Source organism: Pimephales promelas, chromosome 17 (genome assembly GCF_988280905.1).
Source record: "Pimephales promelas chromosome 17, fPimPro1.hap1.1, whole genome shotgun sequence".
Taxonomy (NCBI): domain Eukaryota; kingdom Metazoa; phylum Chordata; class Actinopteri; order Cypriniformes; family Leuciscidae; genus Pimephales; species Pimephales promelas.
In genome coordinates this window covers 9,711,952-9,739,938 of record NC_142785.1, presented here as the reverse complement: position 1 = coordinate 9,739,938, position 27,987 = coordinate 9,711,952, and the positions used below count along the sequence as shown (strand labels likewise).

The 27,987-nt window shown below is 44.1% G+C and overlaps 1 long non-coding RNA gene across 1 annotated transcript in view; it reads left to right on the top strand.

Moving 5' to 3' along the window:
* Positions 1 to 597: 597 nt before the first annotated feature.
* LOC148971461 (uncharacterized) overlaps positions 598 to 27,987 on the top strand; it is a 64,967-nt gene continuing 37,577 nt past the window's right edge. Inside the window, exon 1 of the long non-coding RNA XR_016147025.1 lies at positions 598 to 1,904. This is a non-coding gene — a long non-coding RNA (uncharacterized LOC148971461). The remainder of the gene's footprint in view (positions 1,905 to 27,987) is intronic.

Genomic DNA, 27,987 nt, shown 5'->3' with positions numbered 1-27,987 from the left:
TGAAAAAAAAATCATAGTAAAATTGTCCTAGAATATGTGTTTTGGGAAAGATTTGCCTCTGAGTTAAGTGGAGGGGAAATGTTGTATGTTAAGGGTGGTCTTGGGTTTGTCCAGTAGGGGGCGGTGGCACACTGTGTTGTGGGCTGGTGCACTGTTAAAAGCAGAGAAGAACGAGCATGTGGGCACTTGTATTTGTATGTGGCTGGCTAAAGAGATGAGTCTTAATAAAAAGAGACCATCCTGAAGTTCCTGTTTTCTCTGAGTTTTTCTTTGGTATCTACGATACAACATGCAGACTCAGTGCTATGAAATGCTTTAAAACCTGACTGAAAAATATCTAAAATGCCATGTGCTTCCAAAAATGACTGTAGTTGCATCAATACACATTTTTCTAGAATTTTAGATAAAAAAGAAAGTTTTGAAATAGGGCGATAGTTTAGAACCAATAGAACCAATGTTCCTCGTCAGTTTTTCAGCATCTTGGCTTGCTGTTTTGCTACCATGTCACACCAAAGTTCTTCATCTGACGCGGAAATAAACATCCCCAGGGATTCGCTGTTGCTTTTCGCTGTTGTTCTGACAATTTCTGCTGCCTTGTCGAAAAATGCTACCATTGCATGAATCGATAGCAGAGTCTGATGATTTGTGCTGCCTCGTCAAAAACAAAATGCTACCCAAGCGTGAATCGATCACAGAGAATGTTGTAGAGATTCTAGGTCGGACATCATTAACCAGTTTGCATGCAATTACTCAGAGCGTGGTTGGCAGAGACCCTTTTAACACATTCCTACGCATATGTGTTTTAATTCAACTTTGACTTTTACTGCAGTCAGGCGCCCGAGTGTCTGGGGTTACCTGACTAAGTGTGATTTAGGACGAACACGGAGACATCACGGGGCAACATCCCCCGCCCGTAACGCCAGTTAATCTGACCGCGATCAGATTAACTCTCTCTCCTCTTTGATCCTTTGACACCTCCAAAAGCGAGGGAACTCTGGATACAAGCCAGACTTTGTTTGTTCTAGCGCAATATACGTGTGGCCGCTGACCCACACCTACATGCAACACACACACACATTAACGCGTCCGCACGCTGAACATCCCTGCACGCACACAAACACGGACATCTCTGAAAGCTTGTAAAAGAGTTACCAAAATTATCTAGTATGCCGAAATACATGTAAAAGAACTGTAATTCACTATTTCAGCTTCGAATGGACTCACGCGTGTCAAAGAAGTTTAGATAACTGTAATACAATGCTTTAAACATGTAATTCAATAATGCTGTCAAAATAGTTCAATGTGTTTGATGTCTTTGTAATCCTCATAGCATGATCTGTCTTTTAAACTGTATATCGATATTGTGAAATGTACCATTATGTATAAGTTTGTTTTCAAAGTTAGCAGAACTTTTCCTTTGTCTTAAGAACCAAGATTAACAACGTGATATGTTAATCAAGTGGGCGCGCGCTCCTTCAGTTGTGTGACGCTCATTGGTCATCCGAGGGTTAGGAGGGGTCCCGAAACACCCTTGAAAAACTCTCGCCACAGAATCATTACGCTCTTAATCTCTTATGTCCCTTATTCTCTTGTCTTATCCCTTACCTCGTCTCGAGCTCATTGCTCTTGTTCTTACTCTTAAGCTTAGACTCTTGAACTCTTTCCGGAATTCCTTGGACACTCTCGGCGTCTTCTGAAGCTTTTTAAAGTTATCAGTTTTCGTTATTTTTACTTCGTTTACTTTTGCGAATAGCCAGTTAAAGTTCGTACGTGTGTTTTCTCCAACAAGAAGACACCATCCAGCACGAACTCGTTTTGAACTCCCGCGACGCACACCCACGTGGGGAGAACAAAGGAACCTGTCTCCAGCCTCACGGACAACCGCACGCTTCCAGCATACAAAGGTCTGAAAAGCAATTTGTTCCATCAAATTTGAAACTCAAGATATAATCCTGTGGTTGTCTCTGAAGGTTTAAAGCTGTGCTAGTAACTGTACTTTTCTTTGTATTTCCATTTTCCCTTGTTTCCTTTTTAGTTTCACTTTCATTTTGTGTATATAACTATATCGTGTGATTTTTGTAGTGTAACTTAGTCGTGTGCTTTTATTAAACTCATTTATACATTCTTTGCCATTGTTTGTATTAATCACATAACAAAGCCTCTTTAATATTAGATCCTAGCGCTACAATCTGATTTTGTTGAGTGCACAAAACATTGTCAGAATATTAAGCTAAACAGATCAAGTGATTAATAGTTTTACAGATCCGCACGCTGGCGCGCTGACTGAGAAAACTGTAATCCTTGTTGTTTTAAAGAACAGCCCCGATCTGTGGAAAATATATGTTCCAAATTAATCATAATTCGTTGTGTTTAATTTCGTCATATATACCTGAAGCAGACGTGTGTTGTGACACACCCCTCGTTGGGTGATTTATTTTATGTGAGAAACTCGGTTTAACGAATATTCTATAAGTTGCTGATCCAGATCATTGATTTTGGAATATTCTTCCCCTGAATTCAAATTGAGCTATAAACCTTAAGCCGAGATTCTTTACAATGTCGATTCATTCTCTATTGTTTCTTTATTGCTGTAAATCTGATACAATTACATGGTTATTTAATTTAAAGCAGGGTAAGTAAAAAAAAAAAGATATTATCATAAAATATTCATCTTTGACCTATCTCCACAGCAAGGATGCATAGATTTATGGTCATGGTAACGCAGAAAAAGCTGTGTGCACATGCGCATAACCTGTAAGTAGCACATGTTGATGGGTAGCATGAATTGTCAGAACACCGGTCCCAGGACTATTCCTCTTACGCTGGACATCGCACCTGAGCCCCAGGCTTCTTCACACGGCCACATGCCTACCAGAACAGCCCTATGCTCGCCAAGACGTCAAGGCCAGTCTTTGCAGCCCTCGGCAAGACTTTTATCTTCCTCCCCTGCCTCCTCCTACCACTCAGACGATCACACCTATAGACCTTTTTCACAAAAACCGGAAATACGTAATCGTTGTGGAAACGGAGTTCCGTCAACTGTTAACACATCAGAAAAACCTACTCTGGGAGGAGAAAATTGATCAGAGAGTCTTCAAAACTTCGAAAAAATGTAAACTTGTCATGATCCAGTTGTTGATGACTTTGTAAAATGCTGTGGTGATGCTTGTCTGCAGCTGATTTATCTAAGACCAAAGATATGATATTGATTTTAGAACTGAAGCTCATTCTTCCCAATATACGTTAATTAAAGGTAAGAAGGTGGAGTGTGTGGAAAGTTATTAATATTTAGGGAGTATTATTTACAATAAACTACATTTTGATGTGAATACCAGAAAGAAGTCTGTCAGTTTTATCCAACAGTTATCCTGAATTTTTTGCACTGCTGTTGCTATAGAACGATCAAAGATGAAGAAAAATTATACAAATATTAATTTATTCCTTGTACACTCAGATTGTTAAATACTCAGAATGGTATATATTAATATTTTAAATGTATATGTAGCCCACTGTTGTGTGTTCTTATTTATCTTGTTTTATATTGTGGTGTATATTTTATGTGCTTATTTCGCTGGATACAAATATCTTAATACAGTTGAACATGAACTAACGTTACTTCAAAAATACGCAAATCATAAAACATAAAAAATAAACAAACAATGACGGCTTATTAGTGAATGGTGACATGAGAAGTACAGAAGATCACAGGATCAATAACATCCCGCCAGATTGCCTGAATCCATTTCCGTCGAACTTCATCGACAGGGAACTGACGAGGGAAGGAATGAAAACGACAGGTATGGCTGCTTTTGGGAATAACAAAAAAGATCGGTACGCAACAACTCTCACTAGTTGCCTTCGGCACTATCTGTTATGAATGGAGCGGAAGAAGATTACCACGACAATTGCGTATTTCCGGTCACAAATACGGAAGTTGTGAGAAAGGTCTATTGGGAAACGGACCGTAGCAGGATTGAGGCAAGCGCTGTGTGATCCGGATGTGGAGGCTTCGCGGAAAAAAGAACTAAGTAGAACTGTGTCATCTGTACGTTACCTTACAGTCAGCCAATCTCTCTCAAAAGTCCACACCAACTGACGGCTCACAGGTAGAGCAAAGCCTGCAGGGTCCAAAAGCCCCCTCCCCAGACACCACCGCCATCCTCGCCCACAAGATCCGGTTCGCATCACCCATCAAGCCGCAGCAACAGGCCTTCAGCAAGCCTGGGCTATGCCACAGAATTTGGCATGAAATTGGTCTATAGTTCTGGCATCTCAGAAATCCAGGACACTGGCTCCAGAGGCAGAACAATTCCCCAGTTCCTCGCTATTCAGAACTGATATTCTCATAACCAACCTGTTAAAACCCCTTCTCGACGCATCAATCGTCACCATCCTCCAAGCAGTTTCTCCCAGGAACCTCCAATTCTACCTGACTGCTTGGAGATGTTTTAAAGCATTCCATATCTCTTATAACATGCTGTTCCATGTTTTTTCTCTTTTTATCACCTCATTTATTTCCTACCTTAATAGCATTAAGGGCCTACAAGTCGGGTCCATCAAAGATTACTTGAGCGGTGTTCAGTTTTTCCATAAATTGATGTACAGCGCTCCCTCCTCTAAAATAAACAATTCACAAACCTCTCGTAGCGACGTCCCGACGCTAGACAACCCATAAACCTAGACACTCTCACCAAATGTATTAACGTCCTCCGCACAGACTGCCGGCCCCTTAATACCGCCTGCACACTCGACGCTATGTTTATCCTAGCTTTTTTGGTTTTCTTAGATGCTCGGAACTCGCCATCACTTCCAATTCGACTCCCAAAAAAACTTGTCAGTAATAGATGGTGAAACAGTCTCATATTTGATTAAGCAAAGTAAGACCGACCATACCAAAACAGGTAATTTCATCTACATAGAAAATTTTCTACATTTTCTAACCTCTCATCACAAATCCAACCATACCAGTCCATTCTGGCATATCTGCTATGGAGAAGTTCTCTGGCTAAATCTCCTCTGGAACCCCTGTTCATAGACGAATCCAATAAACCCGTGACACGCTTTTGGATCCAGAAATAGCTCAAATCTCTTCTACAACTTTCAGGAATTCCAGCAAAGAATTTCTCAAGTCACTCCTTCCATATCAGGGCAGCAACTTCAGCAGCCAAAAAGGCCTCTCCCAACAGCAGATCCCAGCTCTTGGGAGATGGTCCTCAGAGATGGTTCCAAAGCTATATCAGGACCAACCGGTTCCACATTTAAAAAGTCCACCAAACCCTCATTGATTAAAACCCCCTGGCTCGTTCACTGGAGGTTTCTCTATTTTTGTTCAGCGAGTATTTGGTCTCACAGCGGACGTACTATCTACTTATCTTTAACTGTCTCTCCCGCCCATTGAACATACTGTGTACTTATCTCTAACTCTCTCCCGTCAAGTGAACATTGGTCTCTCAGCGGACGTACTTATCTCTAACTCTCTCCCGTCCAGCGAGCATGGGTCTCCCAGCGGACACACTGTGTACTTCTCTCTAACTCCCTCCCGTCCAGCGAGCATGGGTCTCCCAGTGGACATACTGTGTACTTACATCTAACTCTCTCCTTTCCAGTGAGCATAGGTCTCCCAGCGGGTTTCTCTCCAAATACCACAGTCTTGGAACCAACTCCAGTAGCCAACAATATCAGAATACAGATCCTCTCAGGTGCAGACATTGATTTATCTTCCTGGACACAGACCTCTACAACAGAGTGTTCCTGGGTTTCATGCCGCAACATTGATGTTCTCTCACACTCCCGCAGGAGCTCAGTTTTTCCTCCAATCTGCCCTTAAAAGCAAGTTTGGGTTCCACTTCCGTTGCAATGTCATCTACTCTGCTCCCCCAGGAGCTACGTTTCCCGATTCCAACTTGCTCCACTGCCACAGCAGTACCATCTTTTCTGCTCCCGCTCAGCTCTCTGTCCAACTTGCCTTTCAGATAGCTCGGAAAGCAAGTCGAAAGCAAGTTGTTTCCAACACCGCCACAGCATCATCTCTTCCTTCCCATGGCTCATCAGATAATACGAAAGAAAGTCAGAACCAAGTCTTTGCACAACAGCATAACCTACTCCGCTCCAGCAGAAGCTCCGTTTCTCCATCCAAACTTGATCCTCTGGCGCAGCAGAATTATCTTTTCTGCTCCTGCAGGAGCCCATTTCCATGCCACACTTACCATTTGGACAGTTGAGTTCAGAAAGCAAGTCTGACCCACTCCCGCTGGAGTTCCGTTTCTTCCTCCAACTTGCACCATTCCCATGGAACCATTATCTCTTCTACTCCAGCAGGTGCTCAATTCTCTATTCAACAAACCATAGGATAATTGGAAGCAAGTCGGAAGCAAGTTGTCCATTGTCGCAGCAGCGTCATCTACTCCGCTCCCGCAGTAGCTCCATTACTCCATCCAAACTTGCTCCACTGCCGCAGCAGTGTCATCTTCTCCACTCCCGCAGGAGCTCCATTACTCCATCCAAACTTGTTCCACTGCCACAGCAGTGTCATGTACTCCGCTCCCGCAGGAGCTCTGTTACTCCATCCTAACTTGCTCCACTGTCACAGCAGTGTCATCTACTACGCTCTTGCAGGAGCTCCATTAATTCAAGCAAGTCTGGTCCACTGCCGCAGCAGTGTCATGTACTCCGCTCCCGCTGTAGCTCCGTTACTACGTGCTAACTTGCTCCACTGCCGCAGCAGTGTCATCTACTCCGCTCCTGCAGGAGCTCCTTTAATTCAATCAAGTCTGGTCCACTGCCGCAGCAATGTCATCTACTCCACTCCCTCAGGATCTCCGTTAACTAAAGCAAGTCTGGTCCACTGCCGCAGCAGTGTCATCTCTTCTACTCCCACAGGAGTTCCCTTTTGCCATCCAAACTCCCTCCACTGCTGTAGCAGTGTCATATACCCCACTTCCGCAGGAGCTCCATTAATTAAAGCAAGTCTGGTCCACTACCGCAGCAGTGTCATCTCCTCTACTCCTGCAGGAGCTTCCTTTTCCGACTTGCTCCACTGCTGCAGCAGTGTCATCTACTCCGCCCCCGTAGTAGCTCCATTACCCCGTCCTAACTTGCTCCACTGCCGCAGCAGTGTCATCTACTGGATGACACCTGAAGGAGCTCCATTAACTCAAGCCAGTCTGGTCCACTGCCACAGCAGTGTCTTCTCCTCTACTCTCCTTTTTCTCCATCTAACTCGCTTCCAATGCAGCAGCTATACCATTCTCCTCTGCTTCTGCAGTAGACCATTCACATCCTACCACCCGAGAGGCACACCCATCCGACCTCAAGACAATCAACTCCCGTCCTATGTTACAAGAAGCCTTCCAGCGAACCACCCCTTCCCGCAGCTGATACTTTAAGCTTTGCATTCCCCAAGTTTTGGGGGGGTCATCAACATCAATTTTATTTGCTGCTTTTAAGGGGGAGTACTCTGTGTTCGGGCCGCATACCTAGCCCGGAGCCCTCTCCATAGGAAAGCATGCCAAATACCCATTTTATTCGATCTGACTTATTTGTAAATGTGAACTTGTGAAATTATGTTTTATAAACAAAGTTCGGGAGGAGCACGTTCAAATAATTGATCCAATTATCACATCATTCCAACCAGCTGTCGACAACCAGTAATAAAATGTCCATCCTACAGCTTGAGTTGGCCTTCTCCTTGGTGGCACTGAGAGATAAAGCCTTCTGGCTTAGAGGATAATGCCGGTGCTTTAAAGGAAGGCTTGCAAGCGTCTCTTCAGCCCTGGGCATCGCCCCATAACCGTGTTGCCTAGACCCACCGAGAAGGGCGCAGATAGCACTGGGGACGGGGGGGACATGACCCCCCCAGATTCATAGTGACCCAATCCGTCCCCCGCCCTCACTACGAAAGTCGACAAAAATCGGTAAACCAGAGGATAACCAGTGTTTTCGCTAGCCAAAGTTATTGTTGTGAGTGCCCCGACCCGATTCTGAAGCAGCGGCGGGCCGGGACACGCACAATAATAATCTATACCGGTCACCATTACTTTGTACCCATGTTCTCACTACACGCTTGTTCTGTTGTCAATAAACACGATGCCATCATGCCACTGACGTTTACACTCTGTGATGAAGAGGCAGAGGCGGACGAATCCATTTGCAGTACTTTATTAACGCAGGTAAGCCAACAGAGGTAAACAGACATAAACTCAAGGCCCAAGACAGGAAGGGCCGGTAAACTAACTAAAGCCGCTGAAAAGGGCAATCCAAAGGCGTAACAAACAGGCTAAGGTCAGAGGCAGGCAGCAAAGGTTCAAAGGCGAGTAACACAGTCCAAGATCAAAATACCAGAGCAAATACAAGAAGACTAGCATGAGACAGAGTAACGGTAAAACAAGACTTCACAAAGGAACAAAGAACATAGCAGTCCAGATAAAGGGGAGCTGAAAGGGTGCACAGGTGGGGCTGATGAGATGATGGCCAATTAATAAGGGGATAATGAGAAGGGAAGGAGTTCTAATATGCAGGAGAGAGGGATCTGATGAAACCAGGAGGAGGCGTCGTTGAGCGTTCTGTGACACACTCTCTCTCTCTGTGTGTGCAACGACTCCTCTTGAGTGACGTCTCTGGGGTCCCCAGCTAGCTGCCTCCATCGTGCCTGTAGTAGCGGACCGGTAACCATAGTGATCATATACAAACTATGAATGAGCTGATCGGTGATTTTCTGAATTAAAAAAAAAATCGACCGTATAAATGCCACATAAAGGCATCACCTCGTTTTTTTTTTAAAAAAACAAAAAAACCAAACAACATCCTATGCCTGTTGACTTTCCCAGATGTGGCAGATTAGATTTGTTAAGGGGAATAGCTAGTCTGACAATATGGCTTTTGCACTAAACACTGCAAAATGTGTAAACACTGCAAAATGTGGAGACCATATGCATTAAGATGACTGGACAGAGGCAAATAATGAATGAACACAAAAAGAATGGTTGGATAAATCAAACAATTTATCGTCGTCAGGAAATAATGTTTTATCTAATAATTTAACGGTAACACTTTACAATAAGGTTCATTAGTTAACATTAGTTAACTGCATTAGTTAACATGTACAATATGTGAACAATACTTCTTCAGCATTTATTAATATTAGTTAATATTAATTCCAACATTTACTAATATGTTATTAAAATCAAAGGTTGTATTAGTTAACATTAGTTAATGGACTGTGAACTAACATGAACGCACAATGAACAGCTGTATTTGTATTAACTAACATTAACAAAGATTAATAAACACTGCAACTAATGCATTGCTCATCATTAGTTCATGTTAGTTAATGCATTTACTAATGTTAACCAATGAACCTTATTGTAAAGTGTTACCAAGTTAACCCATTCTAGGCCTACTGTATAAATTTACTGAGGTATGTTCACTGTAAACCACTATAAAAATAATTATAATAAGTACATTTTTGTCGTGCAAGGTTTATGCAAACAACAAATAAAGGCCTACATAAACTTTTGACATCCTCTCATAGCAGGATTTCATGTTTTTATTTTAATTTTTTATTTTTTTATTGGACGGAGCAACAGAGGATATAGATTCTAAAATTATGGGCTATGAAAAACATTTCTTAATATGTCACACATCATTTGAAAGATATTTCTAATCTATAAATTTGTGACAAACTTGTAATTAACACTTACATTTAAAATGTTTAGTTATTATTAGATATTTTTGAAATAGTTTTAGCCATTAATTCTCTTGAATATGTTGTATTTCACATTGTTGTGAAATTCTATAGAGGTACAGAGGTTTAACTGAATTTATATACTTCAGAATGTTGTCCTCCTGGCCAGCAGGCAATATCTGATGTCAGTAAGGCAGGCCCTAGTCAGTCAAGTGAGGATCTGCAAGAGGGCAGCCACAGTAAAAATATGTTGTTATTTTATTATTATTATTGTTATTTTTGCACATAGGTTCTTTGCTTTTTTGTTCATAATGATAGACACTGTGAGATAAGCAAATGCTTAAATAATAAATACTTTCCTGAAGACATGGGTTATGGGTGATTGGAATAATAGTCAAATAACAGTCTGATCATGCATATCTAGTGGTGATCAGTAAGGCCTTTTTTTTTTTCTTTTTTACCTTTGTTCATTGTTGTAATCCATGATTACAATAAAGAATCCCCCATTGACTTTTTAGTCCAAATCATTTGCCTAAATAACGCAAAGTAACTGCTTGAGCACTAGTTAAAGCCCAAATTATGTAAAATAACGAATTGAGTTTAAATCATTTGCTGACAGCTTGGTCCTCCCCAGTTAAAAAATCCTATCTGCGCCACTGCCCACCGATATTGGAATATGTGATGTTTGGGGACTAAACACATGGTACGAAACCAGCTTTTTCCAGGACTTCGACACATCGGTGTGGTGGTCTGGACAAAATGGCAAGCACCGACGTGGAGGCTGCATGTGGGAAGGCAGAAAGCGTTCATCTAGTTTGCTTTTCTTCCTTGATTCTTGCTTATCCACAGACCACTTTATGCTTAATTTTTCTACAGCACAAGTCAAAACTTCCACTAGCTCCTCACATGCAGGACATTGAAGTGACGAGTCTTCAGTAACTTCTGTACCGATAGTAACAACATCCAGCTCCTCAGAACTGGATAATTGCAGTATGTGTAGTGTAGCACACTTGAAGGAGTATTGCAGTGTAGCACACTTGAAGGAATGAACAAGCGTGTGAATGGTTGGGTTCTTTTTATTCAGCCAGCGTCATTCGCAACAGCTCCGTGCAACACAGTACAACATAACTCTACGCTTCAAATCTCGTCATTTTCTCGCGTGAACATCACTCTACACTTATAATCTCGTCTAGGTTTTCCTCTGGCTTACCGCCACCCACTGGACACACCTCACATCGCTGTATACCACGAATATTAGTGCATACTGACTAATTAAATAACCACCATTAATAAAATAACAGAAATAACAAAAAAACATTACACAGGGGGGGGGGGGGGTGTCTAGCTTTTAACTCACTATTATCTTATAACAATTATTAAATTACATATATTCTATCAATGTATATTCTAGATTTCCCCACATTCTCCCCTACAAAACAGAATGTACTCCCAACATTCTCAAAATACATTACTGGTTATCCACTCTTAAATTATTTCTTTGGTAGGAGTCAATGATACAACAGTTTTAGTACTTGCGCTATACTGTCACGCGACACACAACATGTATCTCCTTTTCCATGAAGTGTGTTTGTAGCAGACATCATTGTGCACCATGATCTTCTACCACCATCACTGTACATTAACAGGAATCTGTACTTTCACTGAAGGAATCTAACCTTACACCATGGAAACAATTTACTTTGTATTTTTTTTTTTATGAATGTTACGGTAACCATTTTCTCTTTAAAACTAAAAAAAAATATATATAAACCTAGTCTTAATTGAACTCCTTAACATTTTAGCTAGAACTTATTACTGTAATATAATTCAACAGTTTACCCATCTACAATACTAGGCTGACCTAAAGTGTGGTAAGTAAACATTTTCTTTTGTTTTCTGTTTCTCAAAGGATATACTCTTTTGCAGACAGGTTGTGAAGGATGCTCCCCGTCACTTTCTTCGGCATCATCAGTTTCTTCAGCCTCTTCTCTTGAGGAGGACACATCATCATCTCCCTGTCCTGCTCCATGTTCATGTTCCACCCCCGACCCTTCATCATTCAGCATCACCATGTCTTCTGAATCAAGTTCTGGGGGATTTGACTGTTGACCATTTCTGGTGCTCTGACTCTCCCTGTTGACTGGCACTCCAACCAGGCATTTCCAATCATCCTCACCATCTGAACTGTCACAGAATGTTTGATTTCGCTGTGTCAATGTTTTTTCTGTTTTGCCTCGTTTCTTGTTTTCTTTTTCAGGTCTTCCCGGTAAGTATTCTCTCTCTACAGGTAAGTAGTCACACGGCAACAGTAGGTTCCTGTGTAGTATTCTTGTTTTTCCTTTCCCCTGCTCAGGACGAACTTCATATACTGGGCTATCCTGGTACTTCTTCTTGGTGACAACATACACTTGTTCTTCCCAAAATGATCGAAGCTTCCCCGGTCCACCCTTTTCCTTGAAGTTCCGAACCAATACTCTGTTCCCAGGGATCAGTTCAGCTCCGTGTACTTTCCTGTCATACAAAGCTTTACCTCTTTCTTTCTCTTTGTGTGACACGCTTGAGGCTAACTTGTACGCTTCTGTCATTCTCTTCCTCCAGTTCTCGGCATAGTCCTGGTAAGAGGAGCTTTGGTCCTTTGCTGGTACACCGAACATGATGTCAATGGGCAGTCTGGGTGTCCGGCCGAACAAGAGATAATAGGGAGCAAACCCCGTCGCCTCACTTTTCGTACAGTTGTATGCATTCACCACTTTTGCAAGTGATGTCTTCCAGTCGGCCTTGGCGGTTTCTGGTAAGGTTCTCAGCATTGCTAGCAGAGTCCGATTAAACCGCTCAACTTGACCGTTTCCCTGCGGGTGATACGGTGTCGTATGGGAGCCTTGCACACCACTGTACTCTTGCAGCTTTGAAAACAGCTTGTTATCAAACTCCCTGCCTTGGTCGTGATGCAGTTTTGTCGGGAACCCAAACTTCAAAACAAAGTCCCCAAACACCTTCTCAGCCGCTGTCTTGGCACTCTTGTTTCTGCATGCATACGCCTGCGCGAAGCTCGTAAAGTGGTCCATCACAACTAAAATGTATTCATAACCTCCCTTACACTTTTCTAGATGCAGAAAATCAATAGAGACCAGCTCAAATGGGTAAGTGGTGGTGATGTTTATCAGAGGAGCTCGGGTCACTTTATTTGGACGTTTGCTTCTCAAGCAACTACAAACACGTGTGACATAGTGTTCCACTTCCTTTTGCATATGGGGCCAATAGAACCGATCTCTGATTAAATTCAGCACCCTTTCTGCTCCCAGGTGGCCCATGTCTTGATGCAACTCCTTATAGACAAGCTCATGGTATCTCTTCGGCAATACCAACTGATGGCGAGTCGCTGTTTTCCGAAACAAGAGACCATGTTCATCCAGATGTAATTTTGCCCGCTCCCTCATCAGTCCCCGAACCTCTATACCCTTACTTCTGTTCGTGGGCTGCGGTTTTAATTTGAGGTATGCTAAAGCTTCTCCAATTTCAGGGTCTTCCTCTTAGGCTTTTCTCAGTACATTCTTGGGGATCTCTGCCACTGAAGTGAACAGCTCCTCCTCCTGTTCTCCCGACAACGCCGTTTCAATTGTAAGTGGACACAACCACGGCCCTCTCTCCTGATTCTGTACTACTGCTGACTGAGATAAGCTGACCATGACTTCAGGGTTCACTTCTTCTGAACAGGATTTCATGTACTGTTCCATTTGCAGCGGCATACGTGACAAGCCATCTGCGTCCCCATTTGACTTTCCTGGGCGGTATTTGATGGTAAATCGAAAGTCAGCAAGTTCCGCAACCCATCTGTACGTTGTGGCATTTAACTTGGCTGTTGACATCACATATGTGAGAGGGTTATTGTCCGTGTACACAATGAATGATGGTGCATGATAGACATAGTCTCTGAACCGCTCACATATAGCCCACTTCATGGCCAAGAACTCCAACTTTCCTGAGTGAAGATGGTAATTTTTCTCAGGAGGGGTTAGGGTCCTTGATCCGTATGCTATAACCACTAACTTGCCTCTTTGCCTTTGATAAAGCACCGCACCAAGGCCTTCCTGTGATACATCGCAATGGAGTACAAAAGGTTCATCCAGATCTGGATATCCCAGCACTGGTGGGTTAGATAAATAATCAATTAACTCACAGAGGGCCTTTTGATGTTCATCTGTCCACGTGACTGGATGTGATGACGCAAGCTGTCCTTGGCCATGTTTCCCTTTTCCTTTCCGCTTCATCTGTACTTTCCCTGTTGGTGTCTTTTTTCGGCGAGCAGCAGATAAAGAGGTGCGGCTTTGCAAGAAAAGTTTTCAATGTAAGACCGGTAGTAGGAGAGGAATCCTAACAACTTTCTCACCTCACCGACTGTCTTAGGGGTCCTTTCTTTCAGTGCTTGGACAGGAGCAACGTCGGCCGGGTCCATCGTGTACCCATCTTTTGTCACCAGCCTCCCTAGGAATCGTACCTGATTTCGGAACACTTCACATTTTCGAGGTGTTAGTTTGACACCATAATTTTGATAGCACTGCAGCACTTTTCTAATGTCCTGGAGATGATCATCAAATGTTTTAGAATGAACTAAGTTATCATCCAAATATGGTTGACATACCTCATCACGCAATTCTCTCAGGCACTCCTCCATGCTCCTTTGGAATTCAGCAGGTGCATTTGACAATCCGAAAGGGACCCTCACCCATTCATATAGTCCCCACGGTGTAATAAATGCAGTGAGAGGTCGGCTGGATTCCTCGACAAACCCCTGGTGATAGGCTTTGCCTTGATCAAGGACTGAAAACCAGGTGTTGCCAGCCAAGCTATCGAGCATGTCCTGTATGCGGGGAATGGGGTGTCTATCTGGAATGGATTTCTTGTTTAACTCCCGATAGTCACAGCAGAGGCGGAGAGTTCCGTCTTTCTTACGCACACAGACTACTGGTGAAGAATATGGTGACTTAGATTTAGTAATCCACCCCTTATTTAACAGATCCTCCAGGTATTCTTTAACCTCTCTGCGAAGTGGCTTCGGGATGGACATGTATGTGTGTTTCACAAATGTGGTATCGTGGAGACGGATTTTTAGCTGGAGAGATGGGATACATCCTACATCGCTGTCATCACGAGCAAAAGCACCACTCTCCTCCCTTAAAAGCTGCTTCACTTTCTGCTGCTCTTCAGGTTTTAAGTGATCGACGCATACAGGGGGGTCCCATAGGTTCTCTTTTTGAACCGTTGACGTTGTTTTTGCGTTTTCTGTAGATTGACTGACTTGATCACTGTCTTTTTGGAACAGGCTTTGGCTGGTGTGTGAAACAGTCGCACATGCAATCTCTCTCTGAGCGGTCACTGGTCTCACCTCGGCAGGGTAGATGGCCTTTACTCGCTGGATATGGCCCAGAACTGCCCGTGGAGGCAGGTCAATGTCATGCATAGTGTCATTGATCACAGGAATACAGAGGCGTGAACAGGTCCCTCTCTTAAGGCGAACAATGTTTTCCTCCACCCTCAATCCATCTGGCCACTTCGCACACTCATCCGGTACAAAAAGAGCATCTTGATCAGATAACAAAGGGCCCATTTTAATGCAACATTTGACAGTCATTTGACTAGCCTGTTGGGCAGGAATTTTTGTTACTGACCTTCCTACTTTCACTACTCCATCACTGAACCCTTCGTCTTGGCTTCTCACTAGGTTCAGCAAAACCTCTGCTTTCTTGCAGTCACAGGACAGTGCAGTACTCATGGCTTTGGTCTTTACATTAGTAGGTCGCTCTACACCACTGTTCAACAGGTACTCAATGACATTGTAACCAATGATTGGCTCCTCTGCCACTTCATCGTCACCACATACCAATACCGGCACCTCCAGTTCCAACGGTGTGGTTTTGTCTGTTCCCATCTTGAATGTCACTTCGACCCAGCTCTCAAACGGGATCACTGTTTGATTCACTGCTCGACCGGTGAGGGTTCCAGGGCCTAGGATCTCTTCAAGGCCACCTAGTGTTGTGTGTGGGAGATGTTCTTTTCGCCACTTTTCATTCATGAGACAGACTTGTGAGCCAGTATCCCACAGCGCTTTTGTTGCTACACCATCAAAGAAACAGTTCACCATACATTTTTCTCCGATCAAATTCAATAACTGTGCATTATGTTTGGTGGACAGCTGATTAGCAGTTATGGACCTGATATGGCGCAGATTGCTCTCCTTCCGCTTTGCTGCTTCCTGAGCTTCCAGCTGCTTAATGCTCTCACACAGGAGTTCATGTTGATGTTCTGGCCACAGTGATGATGTTGTGCGAGTTGTTACCACTATAGTGTTAGCTGAGCGTCCTCTTTCCGTTCTTCCTGCAGGTGGTCCCCGGCACCCTCTGGAGAGATGTCCACTTTGCCCGCATTTAAAACAATGATCACATTGGTCACCTCTGCCCTCATCTTGACATCCACGGCATCCTCGCTTCCTTTCTCTGGGCTGTGTGGAACGGTAAGTACTCATTGCTTTTGTTGCAGGTCCCGAATCAGGAGACCCAACTGACAGATTACTGTTTCCTGTAAAACAGGATTGAAAAGACACCAGAGAGTCGCGTCTGCTCTTCAACAGCTCCTCAGCAGATATTTATTTAGCATAATAGTTCAGTAAGGCACAACAGTTGCTTTTAAAGCATTAATTCACATTCACATTCTATGTCCAACATCCAAAATAAATCACTTTTTGTCACTCAGTCTCATTTCTTCACTTTACCATTTATAGTTAACATTTAACTTTTATATATATAGATATTATATCTTATAAACAGAAATACCAATATCATTAACAATGATATTAAATATGAATTTACTTCATATTAACCCAGTAAATGCAAAGAGCTCTTGCAATGGATACAGATAGTGACTTCCTATTCTCCTCTCAGTGTCAGGTCACGTGACTGATAAGCGCGCCAAATGCGATTACAGAGAGAGCTTCAAACATACACAATGTGAACTATTAACTAGTTGACATGAGCAAACAACCTTTTTATAACACACAACTATTAATACTAGTATATACTAAACACTATAGACAAATATACTGACCACTGGAGCGAGCTTATATCATTTCCCCCACGTTATCATGAGCATATAACAGACAAACAAAACATCCTCAATTAACGCACATTTAACACTTTACATTCACTACACATGGCACAGGAGAAGTCACTGTGGTATAGAGAAATGTTTCACTTTTGAATGTCCATATTTTCTTTACCTGTAAAACAGGATTGAAAAGACACCAGAGAGTCGCATCTGCTCTTCAACAGCTCCTCAGCAGATATGAGGAAGCGCGCGCAATTCCCAGTTCCTGTCACGACTCTCCAGACAGAATGTCAAAATAAAAGTCCTTCATATAAACGTAACTATATATTTGTATATATAACAACACATGAAACAATAATGCAATCGCATTTCTCATGACAATTTAAATGTTCAGCAGACAGAAAAAAAACACAATTGGAGTACATACTTTGTGTGTATCACACTCTCCCTGACAAAATAAGAAAAGCTCCAGTGGTCAACCTTTTACCTCAAACATGTGCAATCAACACACGGGCACAGTGAAATTGTAAGGTATGTATGTGTGTGGAGTGTATGAATTGGGGTAACCAATTTGTGGTAAGTAACTATTTATACCCCAGACCGGTACATGTGTGATCGGATAAGCTGTTACTGCATTAAGTGTCGGGTATGGCTGTAGCACAGGCTCACCTAAAGTGTCATAAGTATAAATCTGTCGTGGCCTTTTCTCCCTAGTAGACCTTCTCACTGCAGCTTCATCCCCCACACTTGCACTCTCAGCCTCTCTTTCTCTTCCCTCTGGCTCAACACAAGCAGCCGTTTCCCTCTCCTCGTCCACATCATCCTCCACAGGTAGTACCAGGTAAGTATTTGGTTCTCTTTCTGGTGAATTTTCCAGTGCCCTTGATACTCCCCTACTGTGTGTTTGATTGAACTCTTCTCTTACCGGTGCTCGCTCAGGTTGAAGGCTATTCGTTGGTTCTGTCCAGCTAACTGGGTTTCTCAGCCAGTACCCTCCTCCACTGTTTTCCTCATCTGAGTCCGTCATGTCACTGTCCCTGATGTTTTCTCTGTTAGGTGACTGACCTCTCTTATTCTTTTGTCTTTCAGGTTTTGTCGATTGGAATTTCATTGTGGGAGCCTCCACAGGTAAGTCATTTACCAGTAGTAGTAGATTCCGGTGCAGTGTCCTAGTTTTCTTGTTGTCTCCATTTTCAGGGGAAACTACATACACTGGGTTGTCCGATACCTGCCCCTTCACCACGTAAACCGCCTTTTCCCAGTAAGATCGTAATTTCCCTGGGCCCCCTCGTTCTCCCAGGTTTCTGACCAGCACTCTGTCTCCCACGTTCAGTACCACTCCTCTCGCTTTTCGGTCATATTGCGCTTTCCCTCTCGCACTTGCTTGACGACTGTTTCCTTCAGCAATCTTGTATGCCTCAGCCATCCGCACCGCCCACTGCTTTGCGTATCCCTTGGAAGTGATTCTGTCCGCTGGTTCCACCAGACCGAAGATCAGGTCTACTGGAAGTTGAGGATGCCCTCCGTACAACAGGTAAAAGGGAGAATATCCAGTGGACTCGTGCCGGGTACAGTTGTAGGCATGTACGATTTGAGGCAAGTGCTCTTTCCACCTTTCTTTTTCTTTGTCTGCCAGTGTCCTCAACATCTGTAGAAGGGTCCGATTAAACCTCTCGACTGGGTTTCCTTGTGGGTGGTATGGCGACGTTCGAGAGTGGCCGATTCCAGCATATTGTTGGAGAGTGCGAAAAAGTTCATTCTCAAACTCTCGGCCCTGGTCATGATGTAACTTGGCCGGATACCCAAAGCGCGGAATGTAATCTTGGAACAAGCGCTCAGCTGCAGTCCGCCCTGACTTATTTTTCGTTGGGTAGGCCTGGGCAAATCTTGTGAAATGGTCCATGACGACCAGAATATATTCATATCCTCCACGGCTCGGCTCCAGGTGTAGGTAGTCAATGCAGACCAGCTCCATAGGTGAGTGTGTTGTTATGCTACCCATGGGCGCTCGTACATGTACAGTCGGTTTCTTCTGTTTTATACATGGGCACTTTCTGGTCACATATTCTTCCACTTCCGCTTTCATGTATGGCCAGTAGAACCGTTCCCTCGCCAGGCTCAGTACTCGCTCCGTACCCACGTGTCCCATTTTGTCATGGAGGTGTTCAAGTGCCAGCTTTTTGTACTTGGTTGGTAAGACAAGCTGGTTTCTCTCTCTCGTTCTTCGATATAATAGTCCTCCCTGAAGATGTAGTTTATTCCACTCATACATCAGCTTTCTGTTGGTTCCTGTCAAAAGTCCCCTCATCTCGTCGGTGAGGTTGACACCGTCCTCTTTCCATTGTCTCACTTGAGAGATTACCGGATCTTCTTTCTGGGCTTGAATCAGTTCATCCTCTCCTATCGTCGGCAACCAGGTGGTGGGTTGGTGTGGTTCGTCCTCCCCAGTAGACATATACAGAGCCGCGACCCAGGCCACATCCTTCATCTCTGACACATGACTGCCCTCCCATGCTGCTTGTACTGCCCCCGCGGGTAATCCTTCTGTGCACTTTAATGTGTAAACGTCAATGTCCAGTGGGAGGCGAGACAAGGTGTCTGCGTCGATATTGACCTTCCCTGGCCGATACTTGACATCGAACCGGAAGTCAGACAGCTCCCCGACCCACCGATGGCCTACTGCATTGAGCTTGGCCGTGCTCATCACGTACGTCAGGGGGTTGTTGTCGGTGTACACTGTGAAGTGTGGGGCGTAGAACAGGTAGTCCCGAAACTTCTCGCACACTGCCCACTTTAAGGCCAAGAACTCAAGTTTACCACTGTGCAATCTATAGTTCCTCTCTGTCGTTGTCAACGTTCTTGATCCATATCCTATTACTCTCAACTTCCCGTCTTGTCGCTGGTATAGGATGGCCCCTAGGCCCCTTTCAGATGCGTCAGTGTGGAGCGTGAAGGGTAAGTTGAAGTCCGGATATGCCAGTATAGGTGGGCTCGCCAACATACCAATGAGTTCCTCCAGGGTCTGTTGGTGATCACTGGTCCATTCTACTGGAGTCCTGGAGGGAACTTGTGGCCCTTTAACTTTCTTCCTGTTGTGAGTGTCCTGTGTTGTTCCAGGCTTTGCCTGCAGCAGTTCGTACAAGGGTTTTGCTGTCCTGGAAAAGTCTTGGATGAAAGCACGATAGTAGCTGAGGAACCCAAGTAACCTCCTCACATCACCTATGGTCTGGGGCTTCCTGGTTGTTAAGGATCGTACCGCCTCTAGGTCCTTAGGGTCTATCCTCACTCCTTTCGCTGACACCAGCCGTCCGACGTATCTGACCTCACTCCGGAACATTTCACATTTCCAGGCTTCAGTTTAACACCATGATGCTGGAGGGCCCTCAACACTCTACGGATATTCTCAACATGCTCTTCAAAGGATCTTGCATAGCATAAGACGTCGTCTAAATACGGAATGCAACACTCATCCCTGAGCGCGTCAAGCATTTCTTCCATACTGCGTTGAAAGGCAGCAGGCGCATTGGACAACCCAAAGGGAATCCGGACCCACTCATACAGCCCCCAGGGTGTGATGAATGCTGTCATGTGTCTAGATCCCTCTGCAATGTACCCCTGGTGGTACGCTTTGCCTTGGTCGAGAATGCTGAACCAGGAGTATCCCCCAAGAGTGTCAATCAGATCCTGTATCCTAGGCAATGGGTGGCGGTCAGGGATGGTTTTCCTGTTCAGGAGACGGTAATCGACGCATAGCCTCAGCTTGCCATCCTTCTTGCGGACACAGACTACGGGAGCGGCATATGGTGACTTTGATTTGACAATCCATCCTTTCGCTAGGAGATCCTGTATGTAACTCTTCACCTCGTTAAACAAGGGTTTCGGGACTGATGAGTACGCCCTCTGAACAGGGATGTCATCTTTGAGTGTTATTGGCATCTGCAAGCTGGGTATGCAACCAATGTCATTGTCATCTCTGCTGAAGGCACCAGATTCCTCATACAACATTCTTTGAACAACCTCTCGTTGCCCCTCTTCCAGGTGGTCCAGGTTGACGGGTGGATGCCACAATGATGTTTTCACCTCCTCCTCTTGAGTGGTTGCAGAATGGATCCTTGTCTGTCTTGACTCACTTGTTTTACCAGGCTCCACTAATATCCTCTCAATCTGCTGTAATGATCCAATCACTGTGCCACGTGGCAGGGTCACATCACCCACTGTGCTATTTCCGATGGGTATGGAAACGCAAGAGTCACTCTGGGGTTGTATCTCTAAAAGCCCCTCTCCAATGTCCAAGAATCTTAAAGGTTCACTATTATCATGAGGCTCAAACAAGACCACAGCGTCAGACTGTGTCATCTTCAAAGGGATTCTGCACCTCACCCAAGTCACTTGTCCTGCCCGGATAACTACACCTCTTGAACCAACCTTCAAGTGCCCAGCTTCGTTCTTTTCTTCAGCAGCTTGAATCACCTGGACTAAAGTTTGTGCCTTCTCGCAAGGGATATCAATGGCCCCGGCCAGTAGTGAGGTAAGTGTTGGCATCAACTGCTCAGACTGCCCTTGGATCAGTTCTTCAACTAAGTTGAACCCCAGGAGTGGCCTCTCGATTGGCATCTTACTCACCAGGAATGGGACATTAATAGATAGATTAGGGTCCTCATTTCCCAGCAGGTTGACTGTGATTACCACCCAGCCATCAAATGGGATAAGGTCTCCATTCACAGCATAGACTTTCAGATCATCTTGACACCCAAGCAGTTCCCGAAGCGGCCTCACCTCAACACTTGGCAGATATCTCTCTTTCCACTCGCGGTCCACCATGCTGACTTGGGCGCCTGTGTCGAGTAGTGCCCTCACTGTCAAGCCATTCAAGTTGCACTGAGTCAGTGCCTTGCTTCCAATCAATTTGATTATGTCGTCGTTTTTGGTCTTACTGGAGTCCGGGAACCTTACACCTTGGCTCCTGGACTTCACCTCATTTATAGATCTGTTTGTTTGTCCCTGGTGCTTGTGTTCTTGTTCTAGCACTTCTATCTTCCTAGGCATGGCCAGCTTTGAGGGAGCAATGTCTGGTTGGGGCATTTGCTGTGCGGTCACTGGTTGCCCCTTTGCAGTGGCCGGTTCCCGTTTCCCTGTCGCTGAGGTCGTCGTAGGCACCCCACTGCCTGGTGTCCATCCTCACCACAGACAAAACAGTGAGTACAGTCCTGTCGCCCTTCGTCTGCACACCGTGGACAGCAACGCCAGCGGCTTACCCGGCGAGAGGATGGTTGGCTAAAGGAGCATTGGCAGCCACCCTCCGTTCGTACTGGCATGGAGTGTTGTATAGCGTCTACCATGCTGGTTAGAGCATCAATCCTGGCCGTAAGAAGCTTAATCTGTTCATTCTGCCCTGTTTGTGCAGTAAACCCTTTTGCAGCTTTCACTTCTCTGCCAGTTTCATCGCTAACTTGGGCACTATTAGCCATGGATGGTTTCACTCTGGTTGGTGGGCCCAGTCGACGCAGCCTCTCATTCTCGTCACTTGTGATTTTCATAACGTGCCTGAGGATAGCATCGTCTGTTACCTCACTGTCGGCTAGCAAGGGTTTCAGCTCGCTACGAATATCTTTACACCGGTGGCTTAGACCTTGATAAACAGTGTGTAAAAACACATCCTGCACCGTGGCTGGACTATACTTCCTTTCTGAATCAGCTTGTTTAGCCGCAAAGAGTATTTTTTGCTTCAACCCCATGACTCGATACAGGAACTGTTGGGGTGTTTCATGTTCACTCTGCTTGGTGCACATTAGTTCTTGGAATAGCTCTGTACTGTTTCGGTCTCCCAAGTGTGATTGTAAGAACCCCTTCAATTCTGCTACAGTAATGTCATCTTTGTTCATCAGCATATCTTTGAAAATGCCTGGCTTGATAATTCGCAGCACCCCTCTAACCACATCAGCGTCGCTAAAGTTCTCTTTTAAGCCGCTGTCCATTTGCCTGCAGACATTGTTGAATGTGATGTCTGACGAGTTATCTCCAATCTGGCCTCCATGTATTTTAAACTCACGGGGCTGGATATACTTAAACCCCCCCATAGGGAACGCAAAGTCATGGGCTGCATTTTTTTGTTGCTCAGTCTGGTACATGTGTGCTGTAGTAGTGCCCCCCTGTACTACTGTGTGGGTCAAATTAGCATTCTGAGTAGGTGTCATGTACTGGCGAATCTTTTTACTAATCTCTTCGTACTCTGCCAACATTTTATGCATGTCTGTGTTTGTTTCAGGTACAGCCCCCTTAGAACTCCCAGAGTCAGGTGCAACATGTGGTGTCAGATAAGGGTTATCAGTGGTGGGTGGATGTAACTCATGTGTAAGGTGAGTGTCAGTATTAACATCAGATGTACATACAGCAGTGCAAATCTGTTTTGCTGATTTTACCGTCTCTTGCAATGACAACAGTTCACACATACCTTGGTCCTCCCTCTCGAGCAAAGATTCACTCGACATGAAGGTATCGATGTACTCGTAACAACCCTCACTGTCTTCCAGATCAAGTTCAAATGAGTCTTTACCTCGTACTGGCCCGATGACTTTGGCGATGCGAAACAGTTCATCAGCAGGCAGTGCCATCAGGTCTTTTCTGATGTCCCACACCAAGCGTTTCCTCGTACGATCTGCCATGACGTCGTTCTCTGTTGACCTACTCGATACTGCTTTAACCTCAGGATGAAGACAGCCGCCTATCCAGCCCTCTGTATGCGTCTCGTTGTCACCGTCGATGCAGCAGCCACCGGCCTCTAGCCTCAGTGCCACCTGGTCCCACGGTCCTGGAATTTCTGGATCCACCTCCTAGCGTCACATAGAGTGGATCCCGGACGAGCCCCCAAGAATCTGTTGCAGGTCCCGAATCAGGAGACCCAACTGACAGATTACTGTTTCCTGTAAAACAGGATTGAAAAGACACCAGAGAGTCGCGTCTGCTCTTCAACAGCTCCTCAGCAGATATTTATTTAGCATAATAGTTCAGTAAGGCACAACAGTTGCTTTTAAAGCATTAATTCACATTCACATTCTATGTCCAACATCCAAAATAAATCACTTTTTGTCACTCAGTCTCATTTCTTCACTTTACCATTTATAGTTAACATTTAACTTTTATATATATAGATATTATATCTTATAAACAGAAATACCAATATCATTAACAATGATATTAAATATGAATTTACTTCATATTAACCCAGTAAATGCAAAGAGCTCTTGCAATGGATACAGATAGTGACTTCCTATTCTCCTCTCAGTGTCAGGTCACGTGACTGATAAGCGCGCCAAATGCGATTACAGAGAGAGCTTCAAACATACACAATGTGAACTATTAACTATTTGACATAAGCAAACAACCTTTTTATAACACACAACTATTAATACTAGTATATACTAAACACTATAGACAAATATACTGACCACTGGAGCGAGCTTATATCATTTTCCCCCACGTTATCATGAGCATATAACAGACAAACAAAACATCCTCAATTAACGCACATTTAACACTTTACATTCACTACACATGGCACAGGAGAAGTCACTGTGGTATAGAGAAATGTTTCACTTTTGAATGTCCATATTTTCTTTACCTGTAAAACAGGATTGAAAAGACACCAGAGAGTCGCGTCTGCTCTTCAACAGCTCCTCAGCAGATATGAGGAAGCGCGCGCAATTCCCAGTTCCTGTCACGACTCTCCAGACAGAATGTCAAAATAAAAGTCCTTCATATAAACGTAACTATATATTTGTATATATAACAACACATGAAACAATAATGCAATCGCATTTCCCATGACAATTTAAATGTTCAGCAGACAGAAAAAAAACACAATTGGAGTACATACTTTGTGTGTACCACACTTTCCTCATTTCTCCGATCTCCTCTTTCAGCTGTTTAACAACCTCATAAAGCTCAGAGTCTTTCTTGTCCATGACTTGTGGAGTTTTTAAAGCTTTTAATTGTGTGCATGTGGACTGTTCTTTACCTCCAACAGCATAACCCATCCTCTATTGACTCTGACGTAGTTCTGCTGGAACCTCACTGACTTTAGTTTCTTTGATGTTGGCATTCTTCTTGAACTTTTGCTGTCGTTCGCACTCAAGACTTGCAGCTTCGTTCATAGATGTGATGAGAATCTCATCTGTGATTGTAGGATCATCAAGGCAGGTTTTTAGTTGATACTTGATGTGATCGTTTGATAACCCTGTTCCTAGTGCGCGCAGAAATCTTCTCTGTATGAGATCGGGGCTGTACGGTTCTTCTCCATCTGGTTCTCGAGCAGCAGCTAAAAGTCTTTCCTTCAACTCAATGGCACGGAATAGGAAGTTTTGTGGTGACTCACGACTCTCTTGAGTGATGTTTATTAGTCGATGATACAGGTCTGTTGAGCTTTCTTCCTTATAATGGCCTTTCAGAATCGTGCGCAGCTGAGAAAGGGTTAAATCAGTCTTGATCTCCAGCATATCACGCAGGCTCATACCTGGACTCACTGCTCTTATCACCGCATCAATTATTTCAGACTCTCTGTGTCCCTTGTTCACTCCAGCATCAATTTGGTGCATCAAGTTGTTGTATGAAAGCTTATCTTTCTGACCCCGTTCTCCAATTTGGCCATTAATCTTAAAATCACGCCGGATAGTGACTTCAGGGACTGCAGGATGATGATGGGAAAACACAGGGGGACTTGACACATCAGGAACTTTCAAACTCAGACGTTGGATTTCGTTTTTCAGCACATTTGTTGACAACTCAAACTGATGCTGCAATTCTGTGTACTGTCTCTTTAAAAACGCGAGCTCCGCCGAATTTCTGTCTGCGTCACCACCGCCCTCTTGTACCGCGCGGTCACCGATTGGCGTTATCCCGCGTGAAAACTCTAACAAATTGTTCACATATTGACGGGCTACATCATCATCCTCCGTCTCTATAACACTCTCTACTGCTTCACTTATTAATCTGATCAGCGAGTGCCGTTTGGCTTCTCCCTCCACTGATAGTTTTGCATGCACACACACCTCGTGCAGCTGATTGAGCCGCAGCCGGAGCAACGCCGCGCTCAGCTGATCTTGCAGTTGCTCAATGTCCATGCTCAGCGTTTTCGTAGAATCACTCACTCAAACGGCACCGCCGATCCCATCCTCGTCGCCAGTGTTTTGTAGCACACTTGAAGGAATGAACAAGCGTGTGAATGGTTGGGTTCTTTTTATTCAGCCAGCGTCATTCGCAACAGCTCCGTGCAACACAGTACAACATAACTCTACGCTTCAAATCTCGTCATTTTCTCGCGTGAACATCACTCTACACTTATAATCTCGTCTAGGTTTTCCTCTGGCTTACCGCCACCCACTGGACACACCTCACATCGCTGTATACCACGAATATTAGTGCATACTGACTAATTAAATAACCACCATTAATAAAATAACAGAAATAACAAAAAAACATTACACAGGGGGGGGGGGTCTAGCTTTTAACTCACAATTATCTTATAACAATTATTAAATTACATATATTCTATCAATGTATATTCTAGATTTCCCCACATCAGCCTGGGCGGAAAAAAACGCAGACCGTGCTTCCAAACCCTGAACTGAGGCACTGGATCTAACAGGTGAAGGCTGAGATAGGGCTGGGCCCGTCTGAAACCCTGCTGTCAGATCCATTTGCGAACCATTACCCGACCCGCGGGGAGTGTGAACCAAACCACCCTCCTTAAAGAGCAATCAGCAGGAGCACAGCTTTCTTAATGGTAAACGCTCACAATGCTCACAATCAGCCCTCTCAAAACTGACTGAGCATGCTTCACTCCCAAACACATGGCATCCCCACCCATGAGATATTGTTGGAGAATTCTGCTTGTCCTATGTACATGTGAAAGAAAAGTGCTGTACATGTGAAAGAAGCATGCTGTGCATGTGAAAGAAGCGTGCATGTGATGTAATGCCAAGCAGAAAAAACTAGGGTCTTAGGGCACATGAGGACAGGGACGAGAGAGTGGAAAAGTACCCAAAAAACACTTGTAGCACAGATGCAGGTGTTGGGAGGCACTGGGAGAGAAACAGATTGTATACAATGTAACAATGTGCCACTGGGAAAAGTGTACTGAAACAAGGAGCCCATTGTGTAAAAAGAAATGATACGCATGCGCAAGGAAGTTTGCCCCAATTAAAAATAAAATGATAATGCAGGTGTTTTTAATCTGGGAGGAGTAATAAGGAGGAGCAAGGAGAGAAAAGATAACAATTTGAGCGCTAATTGGCTACCACAAGGTATAAGAAATGAGTGCAGACCATTGTAAGATCAGATGCCTGGCCGACATCTCACTTTGTTGAACTGCTCAATAAAGTTATTCTTCTGAGACCTGAAACCTCGACTCTGAAAGATTTTCTCTGAGAGCTGAACCAGACTTTGATGATTTGAGTTGGGACTGGAAATCTGCCACAACATAATTGGCGAGCGGCAGCCAGGAGCTTCGAGAGGGGAGCGGCCGTGGTGACGACGCCTGCTGGTGACCCCACGAAACAAAAGGTCGACCAAAAACAAGGTAAGCAGCTTTTGCTTAATTTGTTTCGTGTGGTCCCTGACAGAGCAGTCACCTTGGTTGGTAATTATTGTTTGATATTTAAATACATGCTAAATAAATTAAACCCCGCCGAAAAACGAACCTAAAAAGATTAAATTTAGTAAGGCAAAAATAAGTGGAAAAGAAAAGTCGAGATCTTGGGTCAAATGAAGAAGAAGCGCATGCGTATGAATGTGTAAATTCTCACAAGAGGTGCTGTGAGAGAACCTATAAGAGGTGCTATAGGTTCATTTGTATGAATGTGTAAATTCTCACAAGAGGTGCTGTGAGAGAACCTATAAGAGGTGCTATAGGTTCATGTGTATGAATGTGTAAATTCTCACAAGAGGTGCTGTGAGAGAACCTATAAGAGGTGCTATAGGTTCATGTGTATGAATGTGTAAATTCTCACAAGAGGTGCTGTGAGAGAACCTATAAGAGGTGCTATAGGTTCATGTGTATGAATGTGTAAATTCTCACAAGAGGTGCTGTGAGAGAACCTATAAGAGGTGCTATAGGTTCATGTGTATGAATGTGTAAATTCTCACAAGAGGTGCTGTGAGAGAACCTATAAGAGGTGCTATAGGTTCATGTGTATGAATGTGTAAATTCTCAC